The 12896-nt window shown below is 40.3% G+C and overlaps 1 protein-coding gene across 1 annotated transcript in view; it reads left to right on the forward strand.

Annotated features, from left to right (window-relative positions):
- Positions 1–220: 220 nt before the first annotated feature.
- CCDC158 (coiled-coil domain containing 158) overlaps positions 221–12896 on the forward strand; it is a 67794-nt gene continuing 55118 nt past the window's right edge. The window contains exons 1-2 of the mRNA XM_069457355.1: positions 221–398; positions 5756–5798. The gene's annotated coding sequence lies outside the window, so the exon portion shown is untranslated. The remainder of the gene's footprint in view (positions 399–5755; positions 5799–12896) is intronic.

Raw genomic sequence — 12896 nt, forward strand, 5'->3', positions numbered from 1 at the left:
GCGGTTGTCCCGGGCGACAGCGTCCGGCGAGCGAGTCCGGGGCGCAGGAGTGGCCCCGCGGGGCGGCGGCCGAGCACCCCTCCACTGCCCTTCCCCCCGGTCCCTTCCCACGACGACTCGCCGAGCCCCCCCAACGGTTCCCCACCTGGATCGTGCCGAGCGGGCGGCGGCTGGAGCCCGAGCGCCGCGGGGACTGACGGGCGCGGGGTGGGGGCGGGGCAGCGTCCGGCGCCGCCGCCGCCGAGGAGGAGCCGCCGCCACCGCCGCGGGGCCCAGGGGCGGAGATTGGGGAGCCGCCGGGTCCCCGCCGCCCGCCCGGCCGACGCAGGTGCGGCCCCCAGCCCGCCGGCGCCCCGCGGAGATGCGGCCGGTCTCTTAGGATTAGGTGTTGGTCTCAGGTACAGGGGCGGACGCGGCCTGGGGGACTGGGGCAGGCTGGGTCCTTCTCCTGAGGACTGGGAGCAACTCGTGTTCATTTCTGGAACCTTCCAGCGCCTTGTGTTTGGCACATGGTAGATGCCCAATAAATTGTTTGGCGGAATGCGCTGCTGTTGTTTTCGGGGATCGCAAGACCTCCGGGGACGGTGGTGGTAAAACTGGGGCCTTGAAGACCAGAGGGACTTGTGCAAAGTGATTTGTGGGGAATAACTGCGGATCCGGCAGTTATGTGACTGCCCGCTCCTGTTCCTACCCTACTTCCGGGAGAGAAGGGGAGAGATGGGGAAGCCGTGGAGAGAAAGGGGAAATGTCTAGCCTTGGACAGTCACCAGCCTCTCATCCAAAGTGAGACTGGTCACTGGCCGTGCAAGGGCCCTGTCAGTTTGAGCCCTCTCTGTAGTCGACATTAGGCCTCTGAGCTTTCTCCCATTATCAGCATCAATCAGAAGCACAATGAGTTCTCCAGAGTCTCCATCCTTTTCCACAAAACACTGCTCCACTCAGTTTTTTGTTTGTTTGAGTCCCCGCACAGGCTGTTCCATCTTTTGTTGGTGGATCTCGCTGTATACTGCAAGATCAGGGGGAATTAGAAGAGAAGTGAGGTCGTCTGTTTCTCAGGGTTTTTGACTGACGACCACTTCTCGCTACTTCTCTCAGCAGCTGAGCCGAGGGGAAAAGGGCCAGGGCTTCCACGTATCCCACAGAACAGCTAGGCAGGACTGTTTCTGTGTGTGCGAGGTCACCGAGTGGGGCGGAGTCGGGGAGTGGTGGGAGAGGTCCGGTCCTCCCACCTCTGTACCATGCTTATAGTTTGTAATGTTGATACTGATATCTGTTTATCTTGTTGTGGGAGAAATGGTTTTCATGCTGTAGAGATATTATACTCCCAAAATAAATTAAGAACAGCAATTTGGTAGATATGCAAGGCCTTTACTAATGTGCATTTGCAATGAGGATTCAGTGTTATCTTGTATGTTAGAGTGGCCCACTTTAAAACTCTGCCATCTATTAAATAGAGTCTCTTGTGATCCGCCTGTCCCCAAAGTAGATGATCCCAAAAGGTATGGTATAGTGGGCTGAATAATGGCCACCCAGAAATATCAAGTCATTATCTCTGGAACCTGCCAATGTTATCTTATAAGGGGAAAGGGTCTTTGGATACATGATTAAGTCAAGTATCTTAGGCCGGGCGCGGTGGCTCACATCTGTAATCCTAGCACTCTGGGAGGCCGAGGTGGGCGGATCGTTTGAGCTCAGGAGTTCGAGACCAGCCTGAGAAAGAGCGAGACCCCACCTCTACTAAAAATAGAAAGAAATTATATGGACAGCTAAAAATATATATAGAAAAAATTAGCCGGGCATGGTGGCGCATGCCTGTAGTCCCAGCTACTCGGGAGGCTGAGACAGGAGGATCGCTTGAGCTCAGGAGTTTGAGGTTGCTGTGAGCTAGGCTGACGCCACGGCACTCACTCTAGCCTGGGCAACAGAGTGAGACTCTGTCTCAAAAAAAAAAAGTCAAGTATCTTGAAATGGGAAGATTATCTTGAATTATCTAGGTGGGCCCTAAATGCAAACATAAAGGTTATAAGAAAGGCAGAGGGAGATTTGGTATAAAGAGAAGAGGCAAAGGCAATATGAACAGGAGGCAGAGTTTGAAATGATGTGGCCACAAGTCAAGGAATGCCAGCAGCTAATAGAGCTAGAAGAGGCAAGGAACTGATTCTTCCTAGAGCCTCCAGAGGGCGTGCCGCCCGCCAACACCTTGACTTAAGGCCTGTGAGACTGATTTTGGACTTCTCATGCCTCCAGAACCATAAGAGAATAAATTGCTATTGTTTTAAGCCACCAAGTTTGTGGTAATTTGTTGTGGCAACTATAGGAAACTAATACATATGGCTGTGCTCATAAATCACATAGCCTCCTCTTTTGGTGAGCATTTTTAAACTCTCCAGCTGGGGCAATAGTGGGTGCAGTAGTGCAGACCACTATATATTTTCCTGAAAGGATTTGAATGGGGAATTTGGTAAGCAGATAAAAGAAATTAAATGGTGTATAGGAAAGAGGTAGTCTAGCACTTAAAACAATTTTTTTAAAGCACTTAAAAGTATTCCTATTAATATATCGCTGTATTTGCTCTGGCTAAAGAGAGTAAAGGTAAAAAGTGAGGAAGGCTTGGTCCTTAGCTAAGTCATTATTGGATATCCATCCATCTGTATATCAAATGAGAGTTGCAGATTTCTGGGGATGAGAGCCAGGCCTGGGGAAAAGAGGGATTGCAGAAGCACTTCCATGTGATTGGGTGTTAAAATGTGGCTAAAAACAACCTCTATTCATCTGGAATAAAGACACTTCGGAGTCTTCAGGGTGCAAGAAAAAGCAATATTGAGGTTTAATTGATTCACTTCTGGAATCCAGGCAGCTAATTTACACTTCCCACTCTCATTCTCCCAATCTCCTTTCTTTTTAAAACTGCTTTTTGAGATATAATTTATATACTATAAAATTCACCTATTTTAAGTGTATAATCTAGTGATTTTTCAATAAATTAGAGTTGCGATCAATACCGCAGTTCAGTTTGAGAACATTTCCATCACCTAAAAAAGATCTCTCCTGCCCATTTGCTGTCAATCCCCAGGCCCAACCCCAGCACCAATCCACTGTTGATTGCTGGCCCACTCTAGACTTAGATTTGAGTCCCGTCGTTGGACTACTCCAATGGCTTTATAACTGGCCTCAGCTTCTACTCAGTAATTCTCTGCCCAGCCACTGGAGGATCACAGGCCCCTGATTAAAACCCTCCAATGGCTTTCCACTGTGATAGGATAAGCCCCCAAATCCTTAGTATATGGTGTTTTCAAAGCCACATGAGCTCTACCCTTGCCAACCTCACCAACATCTTCTCAGGATAATTTAGGAAAGGAAGTGATAAGCACAGAGTTCCTTTGGGCATGGCACACAGTTGGCTGTCCATCAGGAGGCCTCTCAGCCTCCCTTGACTACCCTGCAGCCTCGCTAGCCTTCTTCCTCGGCAGTCAGTGAGCACTGAGCTCTTCTCGGGGCCTTTGCATGTGGCATTTCCTTTTAAGAAGCTGCCCCAGGCCTCTGCAGGGCTGACTCCTTTTTGTCATTCAGTTCAATGTCACCTCTTCAGAAAGGCCTTCCCTAACCTACCCTAACTAGAGTAGCCTCAACTGCATCCCTCTGTATACCACTACCCTGCGTCATTTTCTTCATTGCACTTAACCACTCTTCAAAACTGTATTTTTGGTTTTTTCCCTTAGTATCTCTCCTTCCCCATTGGAATACAAATTCATGAAGGTAAAAACTTGATTGGTCTTGATTTTAGACAGCTCCATCTCTAGTATTTATAGAAACACTATTCATAGCAACACATTGTAAACTACCAAAATATCAACAACAGCAATTAATATTAATAGTTATTGAATGCTTGCTATGTGCCAGTCCCTGTGCTAAGTGCTTTATATGCATGAATTATTCAATTGGAGCTTACCACTTTTCATGTGGGAAGAGTAAGGGGAGCATGTCCTCCAAATATAGTCTCCTATATTAGTTTTTCAGAGGCATTGGGAAGTTTTCTTTCTCTTATTAGAATGTTGATTTTCAAGATTGGATCAGTGTACATTGCCACTGCTATTGAACCTTTTTCTCCACATCCCTAAAAACTGAGCTGGAGAGGTTTTTGCTAGGAAGCAAAGGAGGAACAAAAAGAATGGTACAAATAAAAGCAGCGTCCTAAAAGACCATGACCCACTGAGGGCACGGCAAGCAAGACTTCTGCTGGAGCGCAGTGTATGTCAGAGAGCTGGGAAGGGGTTAGGCCAGGTGGTAGAGGGCTTAGAGTGCTAGCCTTAGTTCAAACCTCAGTCTTTGAGCAAGATACAGCAAGATGGCTTTGGTTTTAAAGGAAACTCTTAATGATTTTAAGAAGCTAGAAATATCATTTTGAGGTATTTTGCAGTACGCAAGGATTGACGAAAGCATGCAAATACAATGGGAGTAGAATAGATTTCATATTTAAGGATTCCTTCCTTATTACTTATAACCAAACTTAAGTCTTCTTTACTGAGTTAAAAGACACTATAGAGATAGACTCAACAGAATGTGACGATTAATTGGATGTGGGGTTTGCATAAATGACATCTGAGAACACTGGAGAAAGTAAGTTTGGTGGGAAGGTAAAGAGAGCAGATTTGGGATAAGGTGAATTTAATACAACTATAAACATATATGCAGAGATGTTAATGGAAAAGAAATTCATTAAAATTAATCTACAGCCAAAACCTTTTAACCAAATAGGATGAAACTTGCTGGAAGCTGTGGAATTGTTCCCATCTAGCCTTGCTGTGGACTGAAATTGCCTGTGAAAAGTCATATTTTTAGTTAGCTTTTTGCTGAATGTTTTCCATGGGAAATCATAGAATGTCCAACTTGAAGATTTTAGAGATCTTCTAGCTCAACACTCTGCTCAAGAAAGGATACCAGTAGCCGTTGGCATCCCAACATGTGCTCATCCACCCTTAGCTTGAATACCTCACAAGGAAGCCCACTGTGTATATATTCAGGGTGCTCTAGTTTTTACAAGGTCCATTTCCATCTTGACCTAGAATCTGCTTGTGTTTACTTCTGTTCATTAGTCCTAATTCACATAGAGTATATTCATTCATTAATTCATGAATTAATATGTGGCAACTCCTTACTTAGATGCATTAAGATCCAAAAATCCTGGTTATTTATCATTTCAGTACACCTATTTAAAATTTATAGGCCTATTTTGATTCACCAGACAGAAGTGTCTTTATCCAGTAACTTCTCTAAGCACAAGAGCTGTTGCCTGGTTAAAAGCATCTCCAGGCAGTGAACATCAGTTTAAATTGTCAGAGGTATTTGGCTGGTCTGTTGAAGTCAGTTTGGACTGTACCTGGAGAAAGGTCAGGTCTGAGAATATAGATATGGGGATAATATGTGCCTATAGGTTTACTTGCTACATTATCTTGATAATGCCAATAAGATCTATGCCAATAAAATTAGAATTGGGCCAAAAGAGAGCATATAACTGAACATACATTCTTGTAAGAACATAGCCTGGATAAGTGCTACAGGCTATTAATTAAAATGTACTTTCATATGAAAGGAAAAATAATAGTTCTTGTTACTGTTGTTATATTTGTGTGTTTTAGGTGTTTTCAAGATGTTAAATGATGAAAATGAACTTGCGAATTGAACTTTTTGAAAACAATAAATTTTGGTTAATGAAATGTATATTAATAAGCAGACTTTAAATATTTTTGTTTTTTAGGTGTTAATAGAATAAGTGAAAATAAAAATAACCAGAAATTAAGGTATGTTTTACTTCTAGTTATATTACAGAATTGTGAACATATATAACTGATAAACTAATTTATTATAGCTATATCTAATTTATTTTAGAAAACCTGAGCCTTGAACTTGATGAATATCTAGGCTGGAATATCTAAAATATAAAAGCTACAAGAGCTTTTTCTCTGTGGTTTTCAGACTATTTTCAGTGGAGCCTTCTGTGTTCCATAGAGGTACCTCCGGGGCAGAGAGGAGGGTGTTTAGTTGGGGCTCAGAAGATTTAAAGAAGGTTTCCACTGCTTAAAAATGGATTGAAAAGCACAACTGTAATTTTATTTAGCAAAGGTGGAAACTGAGAGTCAGAGATATGAATTTGCCCATGTTCTCACAGCTAATGGATGACAGAATTAAGTTTCCTGGTTCTGAGTTCAATGCTGCTTCTGTATTGTGTCCCTGCTGGATGGGTGGTGAAGTGTGATCTTAAATAGCTTAATTCTGTATTACATTATAATAGGCCCTGTGTTCAATCACTGCAGATTAAACCCACTTTCTTTTCTGTTGGTGGACCTATATGAACTTATATCTTTTTTCTAGATAAATAAAAAGACATAGTCATTTGTTATGAGACAGTAAGTTAGTATACATTGCCTAAATTATAAAGATAGTATTATTATTCATGTTATTACTATCCTATTATGTGATATACCTATATAGTGAGGCAGGTACTATATAGGAAGGCCAGCATATGAGTTATCTCGGTTAACCCTTATTCTTTTGGGGATATACTCTTTACCTTATAGTCTTACAGAGGTTAAATATTGTTCTCAAGGTGATATAGCTAGTAGATCGCAGAATTAGGATTTGAACCCTAGCCATTGATGACCACGTCTAGAGAGAAAGAAGGTGATTGAGAAAGCAGATAGCGAGAGTGATGTGAAGTTAATAAGCAATTAACAGTAACTCAGGCAGTTAAGTGCTGTTCAACATGAACTATCCTCCGTATTATGTTTCTGAGACTGTACCAGCCCACATATGTTTATTTGGATCAGTCCTGGGGTGCTTCAGAATTTCCCAAGGAAAACATACCTGAAGACTGGTAGGGGAGTATAGGTCAGTTCTATAAAAATTCCATCTCAGGTTTCTATGGAAGGCGGGGTGGTGCATCATGGTGTAGGGGCTTGAGTCATTAGTTAATGAATCCAAGAATCTAAATAGAACATACATTGTAAGTAATCTGTACCCAATCACAATAGGGCTTGGATTCTAAATCAGCTTGCTATGGATACAGTTATTCATTCTATCATCGTCATGGGAGAGGTCCACCTGAAGTAGCAGCCATAAGAAATCAAGGTGACTATTCACACTAGGGAAAGTATGAGTATACATCCACTGTAGCCTTTTGGAATCCAAGGAGAAGGGATAAGAATCCAGGAGACACTTTTAAGCCCTTTTGCTCAACTGTATAACAAAACCCAGAGCCTATAAAGTATTTTTCTCCACAAGTTCCCTCTGTGTGGTCTGTGGTTTCTGAGGCCTTTCCTACAACATTCTAATCAGATAACTAGTGTAGAATATTTACATATTAATAGCTATTACTTGCCAGAAATTTAAGGCTCCTTTTCAATGTGAATCTGTTCATAACTTTAAATCGGGCAGAATTGTTCATGATAGATCTTGGGCATACCAGAAGAGGCCAAGAGCTCATCTCTGTATTTTACTTATAGATTTAAAACAAACACATCTAAGTTCATGTTATGATCATGACCAAATCGACCAAGTGCAAAGTTTTCACAATTTTATGATTTATTTTTTGCCAGAAATCCTTAATAACTTCATAAGCTTTATGCCAGAAAATAAGAATAATATTTCAATTCTTATAGTGTCATGAAAGTAGGGGAAACATTGAATACTTGACCAAATTGAGGATATGGTCAATTTAAAATAATGTAAATCTGAATTACAAATATTTCTAAAATGCGGATTTCACTATTCTAAGGCACATAAAATAACTACCAGCATTGGCAAAGAGAGGTACTAAGCATCTTCTTTACAAATAAATGGTTGTTTTATTTTTTTTTTTTTTTTTTTTTGTTGAGACAGAGTCTCACTTTGTTGCCCAGGCTAGAGTGAGTGCCGTGGCGTCAGCTTAGCTCACAGCAACCTCAGACTCCTGGGCTTAAGCGATCCTACTGCCTCAGCCTCCCAAGTAGCTGGGACTACAGGCATGCGCCACTATGCCCGGCTAATTTTTTCTATATAGATTTTTAGTTGTCCATATAATGTCTTTCTATTTTTAGTAGAGACGGGGTCTCGCTCAGGCTGGTCTCGAACTCCTGACCTTGAGCAATCCACCCGCCTCGGCCTCCCAGAGTGCTAGGATTACAGGCGTGAGCCACCGCGCCCGGCCATAAATGGTTGTTTTAAAACTCTTGTTTAAGTAAATAAACCTGTGCTGTCTTCTTTAAGCTATTATTTTACTGAGAAAGAAATTTCCTCTGAAGGACTGCCACTTTCCAATGGCCTGTTATGTTCAGTGATACTGAATTAATGAATTGATTGTATTCATCATCTTATGTTAAAATAAACAGGCGTGGTTTCTGCTTACCTTGCTCTTATGTTCTGTTTCTTTTCTTTTTTTTTTTTTTTTTTATATATTTTTTTTGAGACAGAGTGTCACTTTGTTGCCCTGGCTAGAGTGAGTGCCGTGGCGTCAGCCTAGCTCACAGCAACCTCAAACTCCTAGGCTTAAGCGATCCTCCTGCCTCAGCCTCCCGAGTAGCTGGGACTACAGGCATGCGCCACCATGCCCGGCTAATTTTTTCTATATATGTTTTAGTTGTCCATATAATTTCTTTCTATTTTTGGTAGAGACGGGGTCTCACTCTTGCTCAGGCTGGTCTCGAACTCCTGACCTTGAGCGATCCACCCGCCTCGGCCTCCCAGAGTGCTAGGATTACAGGCGTGAGCCACCGCGCCCGGCCTGTTTCTTGCTTAATACTATTTTGGGTATTGGATTAGTATATGATTTCCCAATACTGGGCCGTGGTTCTACCTGTCCTAGCTCATTCCTTTATGCCTTTCATCTATCTGTAATTTCTGATAACATTACTCAGTAATTTAAATTTTTTTAGTGTCATTTATCATCCTGAAGAATCCCAACATGCATCATTTTAGTGTGTAAGTAAAGTTATACAACAATCATGATGAAACTTGTTTAAATGAGTGTTTTCCCCCCTCTCTTCCTATGTAGAACATTCAAATTGCCTAGCAATCTTGACTAACATTCCATTTGTTATAATTCTTTATGGACTGTCTCCCTATTTTCTACTTATTTCCTAAGAAATGATAGCACGAAACATATTAAGATAGAATTTATCTTTAATTGTAGTTTTGACAGATGGCACTGCAGTAATCAAAAGAAAGAAAATGTGAGTGAAGTAAGAATTCTGCTCAATAAAAAAACTCTGTTTAGCTCACAGGTTTTTAAAAAAATTTTAACACTGTGCTTATGATTGTGAATTAATGTAAAAACGATAAGCAGTGTGTTATATGCGATCTTCCTCTTTTCATCACTTCAATGGTCTTCACCCACATCTATTTCATTTTTTTAAAAGAACCAGGATTTTGATTTATTAATTTGACCTCTTATTTTTGTTGTCTACCTCAATTTCTACTTTTATCTTTTTTATTTTCTACATGTGCTTTCTTTTACCTTTTTAATGTTTTTTTTACCTTTTTTATTTAAAATTTTTTTGATGTATTGTTTATATATGTTTATGGGGTATGTGGTACTCACGTCAGAGTATTTAGGGTATCTATCATCTGAACATTTATCATTTCTATGTGTTGTGTACATTTCAAATCTTCTCTTCTATAATAGCTATTTTGAAAAACAATACATTAACTATACTCACCCTACTCTGCTATTAAACATTATAACTTATTCCTTCTGTCTAACTGTATGTTTGTACACATTAACTGACCTCTCTTCATGCCCCCAACACCCCCTTCCCACTCTCTGGTATCTGTCATTCTACTCTGCCTCCTTGTGATCTACTTTTTTAGCTGTCATATATGAGTGAGAACATGCAGTATTTGTCATTCTGTTCCTGCCTTCTTCCACTTAACATAATGACCTCCAGTTCTGTCCATGTTGCTGCAAATGACATGATTTCATTTTTTATGGCCGAATAGTATTCTATTGTGTATATATACATTATTCATTCATCCTCTGATGGGCACATAGGTTGATTCCATATCCTTACTTTTGTGAATAGTGCTGTGGTAAATATGGGCGTGCATGTATCCCTTTGATACATTGACTTCTTTTCCTTTGGATAAATGCCCAGTAGTGGGATTGCTGGATCATATCGTAGTTCTATTTTAGTTTTTGAGAGATCTCCATACTGTTTTCCATAGTGGCTGTACTAATTTACATTCCCACCAATAGTGTACAAGAGTTCCCTTTTCCATCTTTTTGTATTAGAGATTTAACTCATTTATTTTCATTCTTTCGTTTTTATAGATATAGGTGTTAGGGCTAGGAATTTTCTCTTTTCACTACTTTTAATATGTCTCATTTTCTGATATGTAGTATTTTCGTTATTATTCTTTAATTTGTGTTTATATTTCTGTTAGCTTACAAAACTTGTTTAGAAGTTATTATTTCCCTTATCATGCAAGAGTTGTTAAGAAGGACTTTTAATTTCCAGGTGGAAAGCCCTTTTTAGTTTTAGGATTTCATTTTTAAATTCTAGTTATTACACTGTGACCAAAGGGTGTTGTTTGTAACATTTCTACTTTATGGAACTTACTGATCTTTTATTTATATCCTAGAATATGATTGATTTTTGTGAGTGTTCCATATACTCTTGAGAGGAAAATATATTCTCTATTATTAAAGTATAGTATTCAACATATAGCCAAAGGTCTACCTTAGTGATTATTTCATATAAATATTTTATATCCTTACTTAGTTTTTGTCCACCTGGCCTGTCTCATACTAAGTATCCTGTTAAAGTCTCTCATTACTGCTATATTTCTTCTTCTTTTTTTTTTTTTTTTTTTTTTTTTGAGACAGAGTCTCACTTTGTTGCCCAGGCTAGAGTGAGTGCCATGGCATCAGCCTAGCTCACAGCAACCTCAAACTCCTGGGCTCAAGCGATCCTCCTGCCTCAGCCTCCCGAGTAGCTGGGACTACAGGCATGCGCCACCATGCCCGGCTAATTTTTCTATATATATATATTTTTAGTTGTCCATATAATTTCTTTCTATTTTTGATAGAGACGGGGTCTCGCTCTTGCTCAGGCTGGTCTCGAACTCCTGACCTTGAGCGATCCACCCGCCTCGGCCTCCCAGAGTGCTAGGATTACAGGCGTGAGCCACCGCGCCCGGCCTATATTTCTTCTTATCACATCTTCTGTTCTTTATGTTTCATCTAAGTGATTGCTATGTCACATGGTATTATATCTTTATTGTGGAATGTGGCTTTTAACTTACAATGTCCTTTGTCTTATTTAATGCTCTTTGGCTCGAAGAATACTCACTTGGTCTGGTATTAGGATTTTTTTTTTTTCTTTTTTTGAGACAGGGTCTCGCTCTTTTGCCCTGGCTAGAATGCCGTGGCATCAGCCTAGCTCACAGCAACCTCAGACTCCTGGGCTCAAGCAATCCTTCTGCCTCAGCCTCCCAATTAGCTGGGACTGCAGGCATGCGCCACCATGCCCACCTAATATATATATATTTTTGTATTTTTATTAGAGACAGGGTCTCCCTCTTACTGAGGCTGGTCTCGAAGTCCTGAGCTCAAGTGATCCCCCTCCTGCCTTGGCCTCTCAGAGTGCTAAGATTACAGGCGTGAGCCACCGCCAATCCTTTTCTTTCAATAGGCAAGTTAAGTCCCTTCACGTTTATCAAGAACCGTTACATTTGGTCTAAACTCTGTCATATTATCTTCACATTGTATTATTTTGGGGTATAATTACCGTAAGCATTATGTCATATTTGCTGTTTTTTTTTAAGAAGATTTGTATTTTTGCTCTAGTGGTTCCTTTTATATATACTTTATATATATATAATACTTTTTCTAATGCACCTATAAACCCCTGTTTTCTTATTTAACCTTTTACTTGTCAGTTTTAAGTAGTATCCTTTGACCACTACCTATTACATTTACAACGGCCATTTTTCAAATGAAGCAAGAAATTATGTTTAGCTATTTTATGTAAACGTTCAGGAGTATTCTTGTAAATAATTCTTATAAGCTCCATTACTATAACTGATTTTTCAAAGTTCTCATGGAATAATGCAAGAATTTGCTATGCTCAGATACTTCTGTGAGAAATGTATTGCAGAATTTTGGCTTCAGCATTATGGATTATTGGGCCATGTTCTAGATACATAATATCAATTCTCATTTTCAGTAATTCTTTTAGGAAGTTCATATAATCATAGAGGTCTTCAACTACAGTTATTCCTTTCCCCAGGATGCAATCTCCAGCAAAGAGAGCATTTTCCTCTTCTAAGAGGAGAGCTATGTGATCATTAGTGTGGCCAGGTGTGTATATAAGTCTTAGAGTGGCTCCCTTAGTTTTAATTACATCATCATCTTTCAGATAGATATATTATTGCTCTCTAATTCCTAGAATTTCTTGTCTATGAGGATTCCATGGGAGTTTTTTAATACAATAGGTAGAGTCTGGGGCTGGTCCCAACTGCAGAGGTGTTGGTACCCTGCAGGGTAACGGGACATGCCCAACATGTGCACCATGTGATTGGACAGCCCTCAGTGCCTGCAACATGGCAGCCATCTCCGCCTCAGCCACAGCTGGTGCGTGGCGTGTCCAGCTTCTGCAGCACGGAACAACAGTGTAACTTTAGGAGAGACTTGAGAAGAACTGCCCCAATTCAGAGCACTAATTACCATAATAATTAAAGTATTAGTTTTTGATTTTCAAGTTCTCTTTAATGACTCATTTGGTCATGAAAATCAATAATTTTCTTAAGATTCTATTTACTTATTAATTTTGTGTAATGATAAGGTATTTCTGTATAAGTAACTTTTCTAGAGAAAAAATATTACTAAATTCCAAATATTGACAACGTCAGTTCCTGTTCTTCTA

The sequence above is a fragment of the Eulemur rufifrons genome, chromosome 24, assembly GCF_041146395.1.
Source record: "Eulemur rufifrons isolate Redbay chromosome 24, OSU_ERuf_1, whole genome shotgun sequence".
Classification (NCBI taxonomy): Eukaryota; Metazoa; Chordata; class Mammalia; order Primates; family Lemuridae; genus Eulemur; species Eulemur rufifrons.